Genomic DNA, 14,801 nt, shown 5'->3' with positions numbered 1-14,801 from the left:
AACAAAAAGACGGGGGGAATAAACAGGAAGGCTGTCCTCACAAATGGGGAGCGTGTGTTATATGCTGTGTTCTGGATTGAGGATTCGGCTCGACGACTAAGCCTGGGCGTAAGATCCTAGTTAGTATAGTGGACAGTATCTCCGCCTGTCACGCGGAAGACCGGGGTTCGATTCCCCGACGGGGAGATCTCCTTTTCGTTTGACTTCTCAAACAACTTGCACGAGCCACCTTTACGCATCAAAATCGTCTGAAGAAGTGCGCTGCGTTGCTCTCGTTCTCACGATGGGGTCGAGCAAAAAGCAATGCGTTGGCCGGGAATCGAACCCGGGTCAACTGCTTGGAAGGCAGCTATGCTCACCACTATACCACCAACGCAGGCAGAAAGGTGTTGCTCAACAGGACCTTTGAATGTCCTGAACCAACAGTTGTTTTAGAGCTGCACTGAATTGATCACGGATTCAGTCGATTCCCTTCCTCGCCTCGCCGGTGTCTGTAACTGGATAACCACAGAATCCCAAGAGTACTCTTTCGAAGGGGAGGTTGGTCGGCGTGATGCCAGAGCGAGAGAGAGAAGTCCTCGTTAGTATAGTGGACAGTATCTCCGCCTGTCACACGGAAGACCGGGGTTCGATTCCCCGACGGGGAGGTTTGCTTTGTTTCTGGACTGCCGATTGAAATGCAAGACTTAACGGCACGAGCTGAGCGCTGCTCTTAGTTTGCCGTTTTCGCACCTCTCGCCGTCCCTATGTTGGAGTCACAAGTCGCCTTTGTTTAAAGCCACTGAACACTGGTGATGAAGCCACTGAACACTGGTGATGGGAGAAACGAAACTATTCGAAGCTTCGAATCGATTGAACCAATTGCTTCGGAAATTGATTCAGTTCTTCGAAGCGTTCGAAACACCACACTCGCTGGCGACACCTGCTGGCCAAAATAGTGTTAAAGCAGATCTTTCCAAACATTTTACACTTTGTTTTACAAAATAATAGCAAGATTTGTATTAATACATGTTTAAAACAATTATTTAACCTTATTAAGACATAATTAAAAGTGTATTGTGTGTTTTTCAGTTGTATTTAGGCCAAACAAATCATTAAAACCCTCTCCCCTTTTAATAATGCACATTTTTGTCATTAAATCTGTCTATAAACAAAAAGTAAACAAAATGGTAGTGTTATTAGCCAGAAGGATGCATGTTTTATGAACTTGCGTAATAAAACTGACCCGAGTTTACCTGACCATATTAGACACTGGTCATTTGTGACCAACTCCCCCTAGTGGTGAACCATCGGATTTTCGAAAGGTTTCAAAACAGTTATGACGTAACGAAGCGTTGTTTGCTAAAATCACGTGCAGTTATGACGTAATGAAGCCTCGTTTGCTAAAATCACGTGACTTGGCCAGTTTGAAACAAGCTCCGAGCAAATCGATTCGAAACTAGGGTTTTGAAAAGTTTCGAAGCCTCATAAAGCAGTGCTTCGGAAGCGACCATCGTTACTGAACACCTCGCGACAAACCCGACCATAACGAAAGATTTTCTGCAATTGACCAAAGCTACGCAGCTCTGCTGTGAGCAGAGCACCCAAAAATACAATAAACTCACAACGTCCTCCTCCACGGAAATCTTTAGTAAAAGGCGAAAGATTTATACGTAGTTGAAGGAAAACTTGAGTTATGTCCAACAAACCTCGACCCAGTGTGCTCCCTGTGCCACACCATAATGTTCAAAAAGGGTAATTTCTGGTTCAGGATCCACCCAGACCCTTCAACCTCGGAGGAGCAAAAGAGGTAGAAATACCTTCCTGCGCAAAATAAAGACACAGGCACAGGCTACTAACATGTCACAGTGTGATCTTTTGCTGAGACGTTTTGGGGAATGAAACTCTGTGCACATTACACAGAGGATGAACCGGCACAGGTTATCTCCAATCTCCATCTCATTAATTTCCATAGCCTCTAGGGGAAAAAAAGGAAAAAGAAAGGGCCCCAACAGAAGAACAAGGTCTAAGACCTTCAGCTTAATAGATCATTTTCACTTCAAAAATTCTTTTTGGGGTTATGATAGCTGGTGTTAGGGCAGGGTGTAGTTTATGGTTAATTTATTTCGGGTAAATAGTAAAAAAGCAAGGGGATGGATTGAGGTTCAGAATGGGGTAGGGTTGTCCTTTTAAAGTACCAATCTAAGAGGTTTACTGATTTTGGGGTAAGGAAGGTAGTTGGCTGGGGCAGTAGAAGGGAATGTTTTTAAAAAAGGAGGTAAAGAAACTTTTTAAATTATAAACAAGCAGACAAAATAAACAAAAAGACGGGGGGAATAAACAGGAAGGCTGTCCTCACAAATGGGGAGCGTGTGTTATATGCTGCGTTCTGGATTGAGGATTCGGCTCGACGACTAAGCCTGGGCGTAAGATCCTCGTTAGTATAGTGGACAGTATCTCCGCCTGTCACGCGGAAGACCGGGGTTCGATTCCCCGACGGGGAGATCTCCTTTTCGTTTGACTTCTCAAACAACTTGCACGAGCCACCTTTACGCATCAAAATCGTCTGAAGAAGTGCGCTGCGTTGCTCTCGTTCTCACGATGGGTCAACTGCTTGGAAGGCAGCTATGCTCACCACTATACCACCAACGCAGGCAGAAAGGTGTTGCTCAACAGGACCTTTGAATGTCCTGAACCAACAGTTGTTTTAGAGCTGCACTGAATTGATCACGGATTCAGTCGATTCCCTTCCTCGCCTCGCCGGTGTCTGTAACTGGATAACCACAGAATCCCAAGAGTACTCTTTCGAAGGGGAGGTTGGTCGGCGTGATGCCAGAGTGAGAGAGAGAAGTCCTCGTTAGTATAGTGGACAGTATCTCCGCCTGTCACGCGGAAGACCGGGGTTCGATTCCCCGACGGGGAGGTTTGCTTTGTTTCTGGACTGCCGATTGAAATGCTAGAGTTAACGGCACGAGCTGAGCGCTGCTCTTAGTTTGCCGTTTTCGCACCTCTCGCCGTCCCTATGTTGGAGTCACAAGTCGCCTTTGTTTAAAGCCACTGAACACTGGTGATGAAGCCACTGAACACTGGTGATGGGAGAAACGAAACTATTCAAAGCTTCGAATCGATTGAACCAATTGCTTCGGAAATTGATTCAGTTCTTCGAAGCGTTCGAAACACCACACTCGCTGGCGACACCTGCTGGCCAAAATAGTGTTAAAGCAGATCTTTCCAAACATTTTACACTTTGTTTTACAAAATAATAGCAAGATTTGTATTAATACATGTTTAAAACAATTATTTAACCTTATTAAGACATAATTAAAAGTGTATTGTGTGTTTTTCAGTTGTATTTAGGCCAAACAAATCATTAAAACCCTCTCCCCTTTTAATAATGCACATTTTTGTCATTAAATCTGTCTATAAACAAAAAGTAAACAAAATGGTAGTGTTATTAGCCAGAAGGATGCATGTTTTATGAACTTGCGTAATAAAACTGACCCGAGTTTACCTGACCATATTAGACACTGGTCATTTGTGACCAACTCCCCCTAGTGGTGAACCATCGGATTTTCGAAAGGTTTCAAAACAGTTATGACGTAACGAAGCGTCGTTTGCTAAAATCACGTGCAGTTATGACGTAATGAAGCCTCGTTTGCTAAAATCACGTGACTTGGCCAGTTTGAAACAAGCTCCGAGCAAATCGATTCGAAACTAGGGTTTTGAAAAGTTTCGAAGCCTCATAAAGCAGTGGTTCGGAAGCGACCATCGTTACTGAACACCTCGCGACAAACCCGACCATAACGAAAGATTTTCTGCAATTGACCAAAGCTACGCAGCTCTGCTGTGAGCAGAGCACCCAAAAATACAATAAACTCACAACGTCCTCCTCCACGGAAATCTTTAGTAAAAGGCGAAAGATTTATACGTAGTTGAAGGAAAACTTGAGTTATGTCCAACAAACCTCGACCCAGTGTGCTCCCTGTGCCACACCATAATGTTCAAAAAGGGTAATTTCTGGTTCAGGATCCACCCAGACCCTTCCACCTCGGAGGAGCAAAAGAGGTAGAAATACCTTCCTGCGCAAAATAAAGACACAGGCACAGGCTACTAACATGTCACAGTGTGATCTTTTGCTGAGAGGTTTTGGGGAATGAAACTCTGTGCACATTACACAGAGGATGCACCGGCACAGGTTATCTCCAATCTCCATCTCATTAATTTCCATAGCCTCTAGGGGAAAAAAAGGAAAAAGAAAGGGCCCCAACAGAAGAACAAGGTCTAAGACCTTCAGCTTAATAGATCATTTTCACTTCAAAAATTCTTTTTGGGGTTATGATAGCTGGTGTTAGGGCAGGGTGTAGTTTATGGTTAATTTATTTCGGGTAAATAGTAAAAAAGCAAGGGGATGGATTGAGGTTCAGAATGGGGTAGGGTTGTCCTTTTAAAGTACCAATCTAAGAGGTTTACTGATTTTGGGGTAAGGAAGGTAGTTGGCTGGGGCAGTAGAAGGGAATGTTTTTAAAAAAGGAGGTAAAGAAACTTTTTAAATTATAAACAAGCAGACAAAATAAACAAAAAGACGGGGGGAATAAACAGGAAGGCTGTCCTCACAAATGGGGAGCGTGTGTTATATGCTGCGTTCTGGATTGAGGATTCGGCTCGACGACTAAGCCTGGGCGTAAGATCCTCGTTAGTATAGTGGACAGTATCTCCGCCTGTCACGCGGAAGACCGGGGTTTGATTCCCCGACGGGGAGATCTCCTTTTCGTTTGACTTCTCAAACAACTTGCACGAGCCACCTTTACGCATCAAAATCGTCTGAAGAAGTGCGCTGCGTTGCTCTCGTTCTCACGATGGGGTCGAGCAAAAAGCAATGCGTTGGCCGGGAATCGAACCCGGGGCAACTGCTTGGAAGGCAGCTATGCTCACCACTATACCACCAACGCAGGCAGAAAGGTGTTGCTCAACAGGACCTTTGAATGTCCTGAACCAACAGTTGTTTTAGAGCTGCACTGAATTGATCACGGATTCAGTCGATTCCCTTCCTCGCCTCGCCGGTGTCTGTAACTGGATAACCACAGAATCCCAAGAGTACTCTTTCGAAGGGGAGGTTGGTCGGCGTGATGCCAGAGCGAGAGAGAGAAGTCCTCATTAGTATAGTGGACAGTATCTCCGCCTGTCACACGGAAGACCGGGGTTCGATTCCCCGACGGGGAGGTTTGCTTTGTTTCTGGACTGCCGATTGAAATGCAAAACTTAACGGCACGAGCTGAGCGCTGCTCTTAGTTTGCCGTTTTCGCACCTCTCGCCGTCCCTATGTTGGAGTCACAAGTCGCCTTTGTTTAAAGCCACTGAACACTGGTGATGAAGCCACTGAACACTGGTGATGGGAGAAACGAAACTATTCGAAGCTTCGAATCGATTGAACCAATTGCTTCGGAAATTGATTCAGTTCTTCGAAGCGTTCGAAACACCACACTCGCTGGCGACACCTGCTGGCCAAAATAGTGTTAAAGCAGATCTTTCCAAACATTTTACACTTTGTTTTACAAAATAATAGCAAGATTTTTATTAATACATGTTTAAAACAATTATTTAACCTTATTAAGACATAATTAAAAGTGTATTGTGTGTTTTTCAGTTGTATTTAGGCCAAACAAATCATTAAAACCCTCTCCCCTTTTAATAATGCACATTTTTGTCATTAAATCTGTCTATAAACAAAAAGTAAACAAAATGGTAGTGTTATTAGCCAGAAGGATGCATGTTTTATGAACTTGCGTAATAAAACTGACCCGAGTTTACCTGACCATATTAGACACTGGTCATTTGTGACCAACTCCCCCTAGTGGTGAACCATCGGATTTTCGAAAGGTTTCAAAACAGTTATGACGTAACGAAGCGTCGTTTGCTAAAATCACGTGCAGTTATGACGTAATGAAGCCTCGTTTGCTAAAATCACGTGACTTGGCCAGTTTGAAACAAGCTCCGAGCAAATCGATTCGAAACTAGGGTTTTGAAAAGTTTCGAAGCCTCATAAAGCAGTGCTTCGGAAGCGACCATCGTTACTGAACACCTCGCGACAAACCCGACCATAACGAAAGATTTTCTGCAATTGACCAAAGCTACGCAGCTCTGCTGTGAGCAGAGCACCCAAAAATACAATAAACTCACAACGTCCTCCTCCACGGAAATCTTTAGTAAAAGGCGAAAGATTTATACGTAGTTGAAGGAAAACTTGAGTTATGTCCAACAAACCTCGACCCAGTGTGCTCCCTGTGCCACACCATAATGTTCAAAAAGGGTAATTTCTGGTTCAGGATCCACCCAGACCCTTCCACCTCGGAGGAGCAAAAGAGGTAGAAATACCTTCCTGCGCAAAATAAAGACACAGGCACAGGCTACTAACATGTCACAGTGTGATCTTTTGCTGAGAGGTTTTGGGGAATGAAACTCTGTGCACATTACACAGAGGATGCACCGGCACAGGTTATCTCCAATCTCCATCTCATTAATTTCCATAGCCTCTAGGGGAAAAAAAGGAAAAAGAAAGGGCCCCAACAGAAGAACAAGGTCTAAGACCTTCAGCTTAATAGATCATTTTCACTTCAAAAATTCTTTTTGGGGTTATGATAGCTGGTGTTAGGGCAGGGTGTAGTTTATGGTTAATTTATTTCGGGTAAATAGTAAAAAAGCAAGGGGATGGATTGAGGTTCAGAATGGGGTAGGGTTGTCCTTTTAAAGTACCAATCTAAGAGGTTTACTGATTTTGGGGTAAGGAAGGTAGTTGGCTGGGGCAGTAGAAGGGAATGTTTTTAAAAAAGGAGGTAAAGAAACTTTTTAAATTATAAACAAGCAGACAAAATAAACAAAAAGACGGGGGGAATAAACAGGAAGGCTGTCCTCACAAATGGGGAGCGTGTGTTATATGCTGCGTTCTGGATTGAGGATTCGGCTCGACGACTAAGCCTGGGCGTAAGATCCTCGTTAGTATAGTGGACAGTATCTCCGCCTGTCACGCGGAAGACCGGGGTTTGATTCCCCGACGGGGAGATCTCCTTTTCGTTTGACTTCTCAAACAACTTGCACGAGCCACCTTTACGCATCAAAATCGTCTGAAGAAGTGCGCTGCGTTGCTCTCGTTCTCACGATGGGGTCGAGCAAAAAGCAATGCGTTGGCCGGGAATCGAACCCGGGGCAACTGCTTGGAAGGCAGCTATGCTCACCACTATACCACCAACGCAGGCAGAAAGGTGTTGCTCAACAGGACCTTTGAATGTCCTGAACCAACAGTTGTTTTAGAGCTGCACTGAATTGATCACGGATTCAGTCGATTCCCTTCCTCGCCTCGCCGGTGTCTGTAACTGGATAACCACAGAATCCCAAGAGTACTCTTTCGAAGGGGAGGTTGGTCGGCGTGATGCCAGAGCGAGAGAGAGAAGTCCTCATTAGTATAGTGGACAGTATCTCCGCCTGTCACACGGAAGACCGGGGTTCGATTCCCCGACGGGGAGGTTTGCTTTGTTTCTGGACTGCCGATTGAAATGCAAAACTTAACGGCACGAGCTGAGCGCTGCTCTTAGTTTGCCGTTTTCGCACCTCTCGCCGTCCCTATGTTGGAGTCACAAGTCGCCTTTGTTTAAAGCCACTGAACACTGGTGATGAAGCCACTGAACACTGGTGATGGGAGAAACGAAACTATTCGAAGCTTCGAATCGATTGAACCAATTGCTTCGGAAATTGATTCAGTTCTTCGAAGCGTTCGAAACACCACACTCGCTGGCGACACCTGCTGGCCAAAATAGTGTTAAAGCAGATCTTTCCAAACATTTTACACTTTGTTTTACAAAATAATAGCAAGATTTTTATTAATACATGTTTAAAACAATTATTTAACCTTATTAAGACATAATTAAAAGTGTATTGTGTGTTTTTCAGTTGTATTTAGGCCAAACAAATCATTAAAACCCTCTCCCCTTTTAATAATGCACATTTTTGTCATTAAATCTGTCTATAAACAAAAAGTAAACAAAATGGTAGTGTTATTAGCCAGAAGGATGCATGTTTTATGAACTTGCGTAATAAAACTGACCCGAGTTTACCTGACCATATTAGACACTGGTCATTTGTGACCAACTCCCCCTAGTGGTGAACCATCGGATTTTCGAAAGGTTTCAAAACAGTTATGACGTAACGAAGCGTCGTTTGCTAAAATCACGTGCAGTTATGACGTAATGAAGCCTCGTTTGCTAAAATCACGTGACTTGGCCAGTTTGAAACAAGCTCCGAGCAAATCGATTCGAAACTAGGGTTTTGAAAAGTTTCGAAGCCTCATAAAGCAGTGCTTCGGAAGCGACCATCGTTACTGAACACCTCGCGACAAACCCGACCATAACGAAAGATTTTCTGCAATTGACCAAAGCTACGCAGCTCTGCTGTGAGCAGAGCACCCAAAAATACAATAAACTCACAACGTCCTCCTCCACGGAAATCTTTAGTAAAAGGCGAAAGATTTATACGTAGTTGAAGGAAAACTTGAGTTATGTCCAACAAACCTCGACCCAGTGTGCTCCCTGTGCCACACCATAATGTTCAAAAAGGGTAATTTCTGGTTCAGGATCCACCCAGACCCTTCCACCTCGGAGGAGCAAAAGAGGTAGAAATACCTTCCTGCGCAAAATAAAGACACAGGCACAGGCTACTAACATGTCACAGTGTGATCTTTTGCTGAGAGGTTTTGGGGAATGAAACTCTGTGCACATTACACAGAGGATGCACCGGCACAGGTTATCTCCAATCTCCATCTCATTAATTTCCATAGCCTCTAGGGGAAAAAAAGGAAAAAGAAAGGGCCCCAACAGAAGAACAAGGTCTAAGACCTTCAGCTTAATAGATCATTTTCACTTCAAAAATTCTTTTTGGGGTTATGATAGCTGGTGTTAGGGCAGGGTGTAGTTTATGGTTAATTTATTTCGGGTAAATAGTAAAAAAGCAAGGGGATGGATTGAGGTTCAGAATGGGGTAGGGTTGTCCTTTTAAAGTACCAATCTAAGAGGTTTACTGATTTTGGGGTAAGGAAGGTAGTTGGCTGGGGCAGTAGAAGGGAATGTTTTTAAAAAAGGAGGTAAAGAAACTTTTTAAATTATAAACAAGCAGACAAAATAAACAAAAAGACGGGGGGAATAAACAGGAAGGCTGTCCTCACAAATGGGGAGCGTGTGTTATATGCTGCGTTCTGGATTGAGGATTCGGCTCGACGACTAAGCCTGGGCGTAAGATCCTCGTTAGTATAGTGGACAGTATCTCCGCCTGTCACGCGGAAGACCGGGGTTCGATTCCCCGACGGGGAGATCTCCTTTTCGTTTGACTTCTCAAACAACTTGCACGAGCCACCTTTACGCATCAAAATCGTCTGAAGAAGTGCGCTGCGTTGCTCTCGTTCTCACGATGGGGTCGAGCAAAAAAGCGATGCGTTGGCCGGGAATCGAACCCGGGTCAACTGCTTGGAAGGCAGCTATGCTCACCACTATACCACCAACGCAGGCAGAAAGGTGTTGCTCAACAGGACCTTTGAATGTCCTGAACCAACAGTTGTTTTAGAGCTGCACTGAATTGATCACGGATTCAGTCGATTCCCTTCCTCGCCTCGCCGGTGTCTGTAACTGGATAACCACAGAATCCCAAGAGTACTCTTTCGAAGGGGAGGTTGGTCGGCGTGATGCCAGAGTGAGAGAGAGAAGTCCTCGTTAGTATAGTGGACAGTATCTCCGCCTGTCACGCGGAAGACCGGGGTTCGATTCCCCGACGGGGAGGTTTGCTTTGTTTCTGGACTGCCGATTGAAATGCTAGAGTTAACGGCACGAGCTGAGCGCTGCTCTTAGTTTGCCGTTTTCGCACCTCTCGCCGTCCCTATGTTGGAGTCACAAGTCGCCTTTGTTTAAAGCCACTGAACACTGGTGATGAAGCCACTGAACACTGGTGATGGGAGAAACGAAACTATTCAAAGCTTCGAATCGATTGAACCAATTGCTTCGGAAATTGATTCAGTTCTTCGAAGCGTTCGAAACACCACACTCGCTGGCGACACCTGCTGGCCAAAATAGTGTTAAAGCAGATCTTTCCAAACATTTTACACTTTGTTTTACAAAATAATAGCAAGATTTGTATTAATACATGTTTAAAACAATTATTTAACCTTATTAAGACATAATTAAAAGTGTATTGTGTGTTTTTCAGTTGTATTTAGGCCAAACAAATCATTAAAACCCTCTCCCCTTTTAATAATGCACATTTTTGTCATTAAATCTGTCTATAAACAAAAAGTAAACAAAATGGTAGTGTTATTAGCCAGAAGGATGCATGTTTTATGAACTTGCGTAATAAAACTGACCCGAGTTTACCTGACCATATTAGACACTGGTCATTTGTGACCAACTCCCCCTAGTGGTGAACCATCGGATTTTCGAAAGGTTTCAAAACAGTTATGACGTAACGAAGCGTCGTTTGCTAAAATCACGTGCAGTTATGACGTAATGAAGCCTCGTTTGCTAAAATCACGTGACTTGGCCAGTTTGAAACAAGCTCCGAGCAAATCGATTCGAAACTAGGGTTTTGAAAAGTTTCGAAGCCTCATAAAGCAGTGGTTCGGAAGCGACCATCGTTACTGAACACCTCGCGACAAACCCGACCATAACGAAAGATTTTCTGCAATTGACCAAAGCTACGCAGCTCTGCTGTGAGCAGAGCACCCAAAAATACAATAAACTCACAACGTCCTCCTCCACGGAAATCTTTAGTAAAAGGCGAAAGATTTATACGTAGTTGAAGGAAAACTTGAGTTATGTCCAACAAACCTCGACCCAGTGTGCTCCCTGTGCCACACCATAATGTTCAAAAAGGGTAATTTCTGGTTCAGGATCCACCCAGACCCTTCCACCTCGGAGGAGCAAAAGAGGTAGAAATACCTTCCTGCGCAAAATAAAGACACAGGCACAGGCTACTAACATGTCACAGTGTGATCTTTTGCTGAGAGGTTTTGGGGAATGAAACTCTGTGCACATTACACAGAGGATGCACCGGCACAGGTTATCTCCAATCTCCATCTCATTAATTTCCATAGCCTCTAGGGGAAAAAAAGGAAAAAGAAAGGGCCCCAACAGAAGAACAAGGTCTAAGACCTTCAGCTTAATAGATCATTTTCACTTCAAAAATTCTTTTTGGGGTTATGATAGCTGGTGTTAGGGCAGGGTGTAGTTTATGGTTAATTTATTTCGGGTAAATAGTAAAAAAGCAAGGGGATGGATTGAGGTTCAGAATGGGGTAGGGTTGTCCTTTTAAAGTACCAATCTAAGAGGTTTACTGATTTTGGGGTAAGGAAGGTAGTTGGCTGGGGCAGTAGAAGGGAATGTTTTTAAAAAAGGAGGTAAAGAAACTTTTTAAATTATAAACAAGCAGACAAAATAAACAAAAAGACGGGGGGAATAAACAGGAAGGCTGTCCTCACAAATGGGGAGCGTGTGTTATATGCTGCGTTCTGGATTGAGGATTCGGCTCGACGACTAAGCCTGGGCGTAAGATCCTCGTTAGTATAGTGGACAGTATCTCCGCCTGTCACGCGGAAGACCGGAAGAAAGGTGTTGCTCAACAGGACCTTTGAATGTCCTGAACCAACAGTTGTTTTAGAGCTGCACTGAATTGATCACGGATTCAGTCGATTCCCTTCCTCGCCTCGCCGGTGTCTGTAACTGGATAACAACAGAATCCCAAGAGTACTCTTTCGAAGGGGAGGTTGGTCGGCGTGATGCCAGAGCGAGAAGTCCTCGTTAGTATAGTGGACAGTATCTCCGCCTGTCGTGGAAGACCGGGGTTCGATTCCCCGACGGGGAGGTTTGCTTTGTTTCTGGACTGCCGATTGAAATGCAAGAGTTAACGGCACGAGCTGAGCGCTGCTCTTAGTTTGCCGTTTTCGCACCTCTCGCCGTCCCTATGTTGGAGTCACAAGTCGCCTTTGTTTAAAGCCACTGAACACTGGTGATGAAGCCACTGAACACTGGTGATGGGAGAAACGAAACTATTCGAAGCTTCGAATCGATTGAACCAATTGCTTCGGAAATTGATTCAGTTCTTCGAAGCGTTCGAAACACCACACTCGCTGGCGACACCTGCTGGCCAAAATAGTGTTAAAGCAGATCTTTCCAAACATTTTACACTTTGTTTTACAAAATAATAGCAAGATTTGTATTAATACATGTTTAAAACAATTATTTAACCTTATTAAGACATAATTAAAAGTGTATTGTGTGTTTTTCAGTTGTATTTAGGCCAAACAAATCATTAAAACCCTCTCCCCTTTTAATAATGCACATTTTTGTCATTAAATCTGTCTATAAACAAAAAGTAAACAAAATGGTAGTGTTATTAGCCAGAAGGATGCATGTTTTATGAACTTGCGTAATAAAACTGACCCGAGTTTACCTGACCATATTAGACACTGGTCATTTGTGACCAACTCCCCCTAGTGGTGAACCATCGGATTTTCGAAAGGTTTCAAAACAGTTATGACGTAACGAAGCGTCGTTTGCTAAAATCACGTGCAGTTATGACGTAATGAAGCCTCGTTTGCTAAAATCACGTGACTTGGCCAGTTTGAAACAAGCTCCGAGCAAATCGATTCGAAACTAGGGTTTTGAAAAGTTTCGAAGCCTCATAAAGCAGTGCTTCGGAAGCGACCATCGTTACTGAACACCTTGCGACAAACTCGACCATAACGAAAGATTTTCTGCAATTGACCAAAGCTACGCAGCTGTGCTGTGAGCAGAGCACCCAAAAATACAATAAACTCACAACGTCCTCCTCCACGGAAATCTTTAGTAAAAGGCGAAAGATTTATACGTAGTTGAAGGAAAACTTGAGTTATGTCCAACAAACCTCGACCCAGTGTGCTCCCTGTGCCACACCATAATGTTCAAAAAGGGTAATTTCTGGTTCAGGATCCACCCAGACCCTTCCACCTCGGAGGAGCAAAAGAGGTAGAAATACCTTCCTGCGCAAAATAAAGACACAGGCACAGGCTACTAACATGTCACAGTGTGATCTTTTGCTGAGAGGTTTTGGGGAATGAAACTCTGTGCACATTACACAGAGGATGCACCGGCACAGGTTATCTCCAATCTCCATCTCATTAATTTCCATAGCCTCTAGGGGAAAAAAAGGAAAAAGAAAGGGCCCCAACAGAAGAACAAGGTCTAAGACCTTCAGCTTAATAGATCATTTTCACTTCAAAAATTCTTTTTGGGGTTATGATAGCTGGTGTTAGGGCAGGGTGTAGTTTATGGTTAATTTATTTCGGGTAAATAGTAAAAAAGCAAGGGGATGGATTGAGGTTCAGAATGGGGTAGGGTTGTCCTTTTAAAGTACCAATCTAAGAGGTTTACTGATTTTGGGGTAAGGAAGGTAGTTGGCTGGGGCAGTAGAAGGGAATGTTTTTAAAAAAGGAGGTAAAGAAACTTTTTAAATTATAAACAAGCAGACAAAATAAACAAAAAGACGGGGGGAATAAACAGGAAGGCTGTCCTCACAAATGGGGAGCGTGTGTTATATGCTGCGTTCTGGATTGAGGATTCGGCTCGACGACTAAGCCTGGGCGTAAGATCCTCGTTAGTATAGTGGACAGTATCTCCGCCTGTCACGCGGAAGACCGGGGTTCGATTCCCCGACGGGGAGATCTCCTTTTCGTTTGACTTCTCAAACAACTTGCACGAGCCACCTTTACGCATCAAAATCGTCTGAAGAAGTGCGCTGCGTTGCTCTCGTTCTCACGATGGGTCAACTGCTTGGAAGGCAGCTATGCTCACCACTATACCACCAACGCAGGCAGAAAGGTGTTGCTCAACAGGACCTTTGAATGTCCTGAACCAACAGTTGTTTTAGAGCTGCACTGAATTGATCACGGATTCAGTCGATTCCCTTCCTCGCCTCGCCGGTGTCTGTAACTGGATAACCACAGAATCCCAAGAGTACTCTTTCGAAGGGGAGGTTGGTCGGCGTGATGCCAGAGCGAGAGAGAGAAGTCCTCGTTAGTATAGTGGACAGTATCTCCGCCTGTCACGCGGAAGACCGGGGTTCGATTCCCCGACGGGGAGGTTTGCTTTGTTTCTGGACTGCCGATTGAAATGCTAGAGTTAACGGCACGAGCTGAGCGCTGCTCTTAGTTTGCCGTTTTCGCACCTCTCGCCGTCCCTATGTTGGAGTCACAAGTCGCCTTTGTTTAAAGCCACTGAACACTGGTGATGAAGCCACTGAACACTGGTGATGGGAGAAACGAAACTATTCAAAGCTTCGAATCGATTGAACCAATTGCTTCGGAAATTGATTCAGTTCTTCGAAGCGTTCGAAACACCACACTCGCTGGCGACACCTGCTGGCCAAAATAGTGTTAAAGCAGATCTTTCCAAACATTTTACACTTTGTTTTACAAAATAATAGCAAGATTTGTATTAATACATGTTTAAAACAATTATTTAACCTTATTAAGACATAATTAAAAGTGTATTGTGTGTTTTTCAGTTGTATTTAGGCCAAACAAATCATTAAAACCCTCTCCCCTTTTAATAATGCACATTTTTGTCATTAAATCTGTCTATAAACAAAAAGTAAACAAAATGGTAGTGTTATTAGCCAGAAGGATGCATGTTTTATGAACTTGCGTAATAAAACTGACCCGAGTTTACCTGACCATATTAGACACTGGTCATTTGTGACCAACTCCCCCTAGTGGTGAACCATCGGATTTTCGAAAGGTTTCAAAACAGTTATGACGT

General features: G+C 43.9%; 16 non-coding genes across 16 annotated transcripts; 6 read left to right on the top strand and 10 right to left on the bottom strand.

Annotated features, from left to right (window-relative positions):
• Positions 1 to 304: 304 nt before the first annotated feature.
• Positions 305 to 376, bottom strand: trnag-ucc (transfer RNA glycine (anticodon UCC)). The gene has a single exon. It is a non-coding gene; the product is annotated as a tRNA-Gly (tRNA).
• A 1,185-nt stretch (positions 377 to 1,561) lies between these two features.
• On the bottom strand, positions 1,562 to 1,676 carry LOC141367483 (U5 spliceosomal RNA). The gene has a single exon (XR_012371835.1). It is a non-coding gene; the product is annotated as a U5 spliceosomal RNA (small nuclear RNA).
• A 735-nt stretch (positions 1,677 to 2,411) lies between these two features.
• Positions 2,412 to 2,483, top strand: trnad-guc (transfer RNA aspartic acid (anticodon GUC)). The gene has a single exon. It is a non-coding gene; the product is annotated as a tRNA-Asp (tRNA).
• A 347-nt stretch (positions 2,484 to 2,830) lies between these two features.
• Positions 2,831 to 2,902, top strand: trnad-guc (transfer RNA aspartic acid (anticodon GUC)). The gene has a single exon. It is a non-coding gene; the product is annotated as a tRNA-Asp (tRNA).
• Positions 2,903 to 3,816: 914 nt separating this feature from the next.
• On the bottom strand, positions 3,817 to 3,931 carry LOC141367482 (U5 spliceosomal RNA). Its single transcript, XR_012371834.1, has one exon. It is a non-coding gene; the product is annotated as a U5 spliceosomal RNA (small nuclear RNA).
• A 925-nt stretch (positions 3,932 to 4,856) lies between these two features.
• trnag-ucc (transfer RNA glycine (anticodon UCC)) lies at positions 4,857 to 4,928 on the bottom strand. Its single transcript has one exon. It is a non-coding gene; the product is annotated as a tRNA-Gly (tRNA).
• Positions 4,929 to 6,113: 1,185 nt separating this feature from the next.
• LOC141367481 (U5 spliceosomal RNA) lies at positions 6,114 to 6,228 on the bottom strand. Its single transcript, XR_012371833.1, has one exon. It is a non-coding gene; the product is annotated as a U5 spliceosomal RNA (small nuclear RNA).
• A 925-nt stretch (positions 6,229 to 7,153) lies between these two features.
• trnag-ucc (transfer RNA glycine (anticodon UCC)) lies at positions 7,154 to 7,225 on the bottom strand. The gene has a single exon. It is a non-coding gene; the product is annotated as a tRNA-Gly (tRNA).
• A 1,185-nt stretch (positions 7,226 to 8,410) lies between these two features.
• On the bottom strand, positions 8,411 to 8,525 carry LOC141367480 (U5 spliceosomal RNA). The gene has a single exon (XR_012371832.1). It is a non-coding gene; the product is annotated as a U5 spliceosomal RNA (small nuclear RNA).
• A 735-nt stretch (positions 8,526 to 9,260) lies between these two features.
• On the top strand, positions 9,261 to 9,332 carry trnad-guc (transfer RNA aspartic acid (anticodon GUC)). Its single transcript has one exon. It is a non-coding gene; the product is annotated as a tRNA-Asp (tRNA).
• Positions 9,333 to 9,451: 119 nt separating this feature from the next.
• On the bottom strand, positions 9,452 to 9,523 carry trnag-ucc (transfer RNA glycine (anticodon UCC)). Its single transcript has one exon. It is a non-coding gene; the product is annotated as a tRNA-Gly (tRNA).
• Positions 9,524 to 9,722: 199 nt separating this feature from the next.
• Positions 9,723 to 9,794, top strand: trnad-guc (transfer RNA aspartic acid (anticodon GUC)). The gene has a single exon. It is a non-coding gene; the product is annotated as a tRNA-Asp (tRNA).
• A 914-nt stretch (positions 9,795 to 10,708) lies between these two features.
• LOC141367479 (U5 spliceosomal RNA) lies at positions 10,709 to 10,823 on the bottom strand. Its single transcript, XR_012371830.1, has one exon. It is a non-coding gene; the product is annotated as a U5 spliceosomal RNA (small nuclear RNA).
• A 1,959-nt stretch (positions 10,824 to 12,782) lies between these two features.
• On the bottom strand, positions 12,783 to 12,897 carry LOC141367550 (U5 spliceosomal RNA). The gene has a single exon (XR_012371902.1). It is a non-coding gene; the product is annotated as a U5 spliceosomal RNA (small nuclear RNA).
• A 735-nt stretch (positions 12,898 to 13,632) lies between these two features.
• trnad-guc (transfer RNA aspartic acid (anticodon GUC)) lies at positions 13,633 to 13,704 on the top strand. The gene has a single exon. It is a non-coding gene; the product is annotated as a tRNA-Asp (tRNA).
• A 347-nt stretch (positions 13,705 to 14,051) lies between these two features.
• Positions 14,052 to 14,123, top strand: trnad-guc (transfer RNA aspartic acid (anticodon GUC)). The gene has a single exon. It is a non-coding gene; the product is annotated as a tRNA-Asp (tRNA).
• The last annotated feature ends 678 nt before the right edge of the window (positions 14,124 to 14,801 follow it).

Source organism: Misgurnus anguillicaudatus, chromosome 10 (assembly GCF_027580225.2).
Source record: "Misgurnus anguillicaudatus chromosome 10, ASM2758022v2, whole genome shotgun sequence".
NCBI classification, from domain to species: domain Eukaryota; kingdom Metazoa; phylum Chordata; class Actinopteri; order Cypriniformes; family Cobitidae; genus Misgurnus; species Misgurnus anguillicaudatus.
The sequence above is the reverse complement of the archived record's forward strand: the minus strand, read 5'-3'. Positions and strand labels throughout refer to the sequence as shown.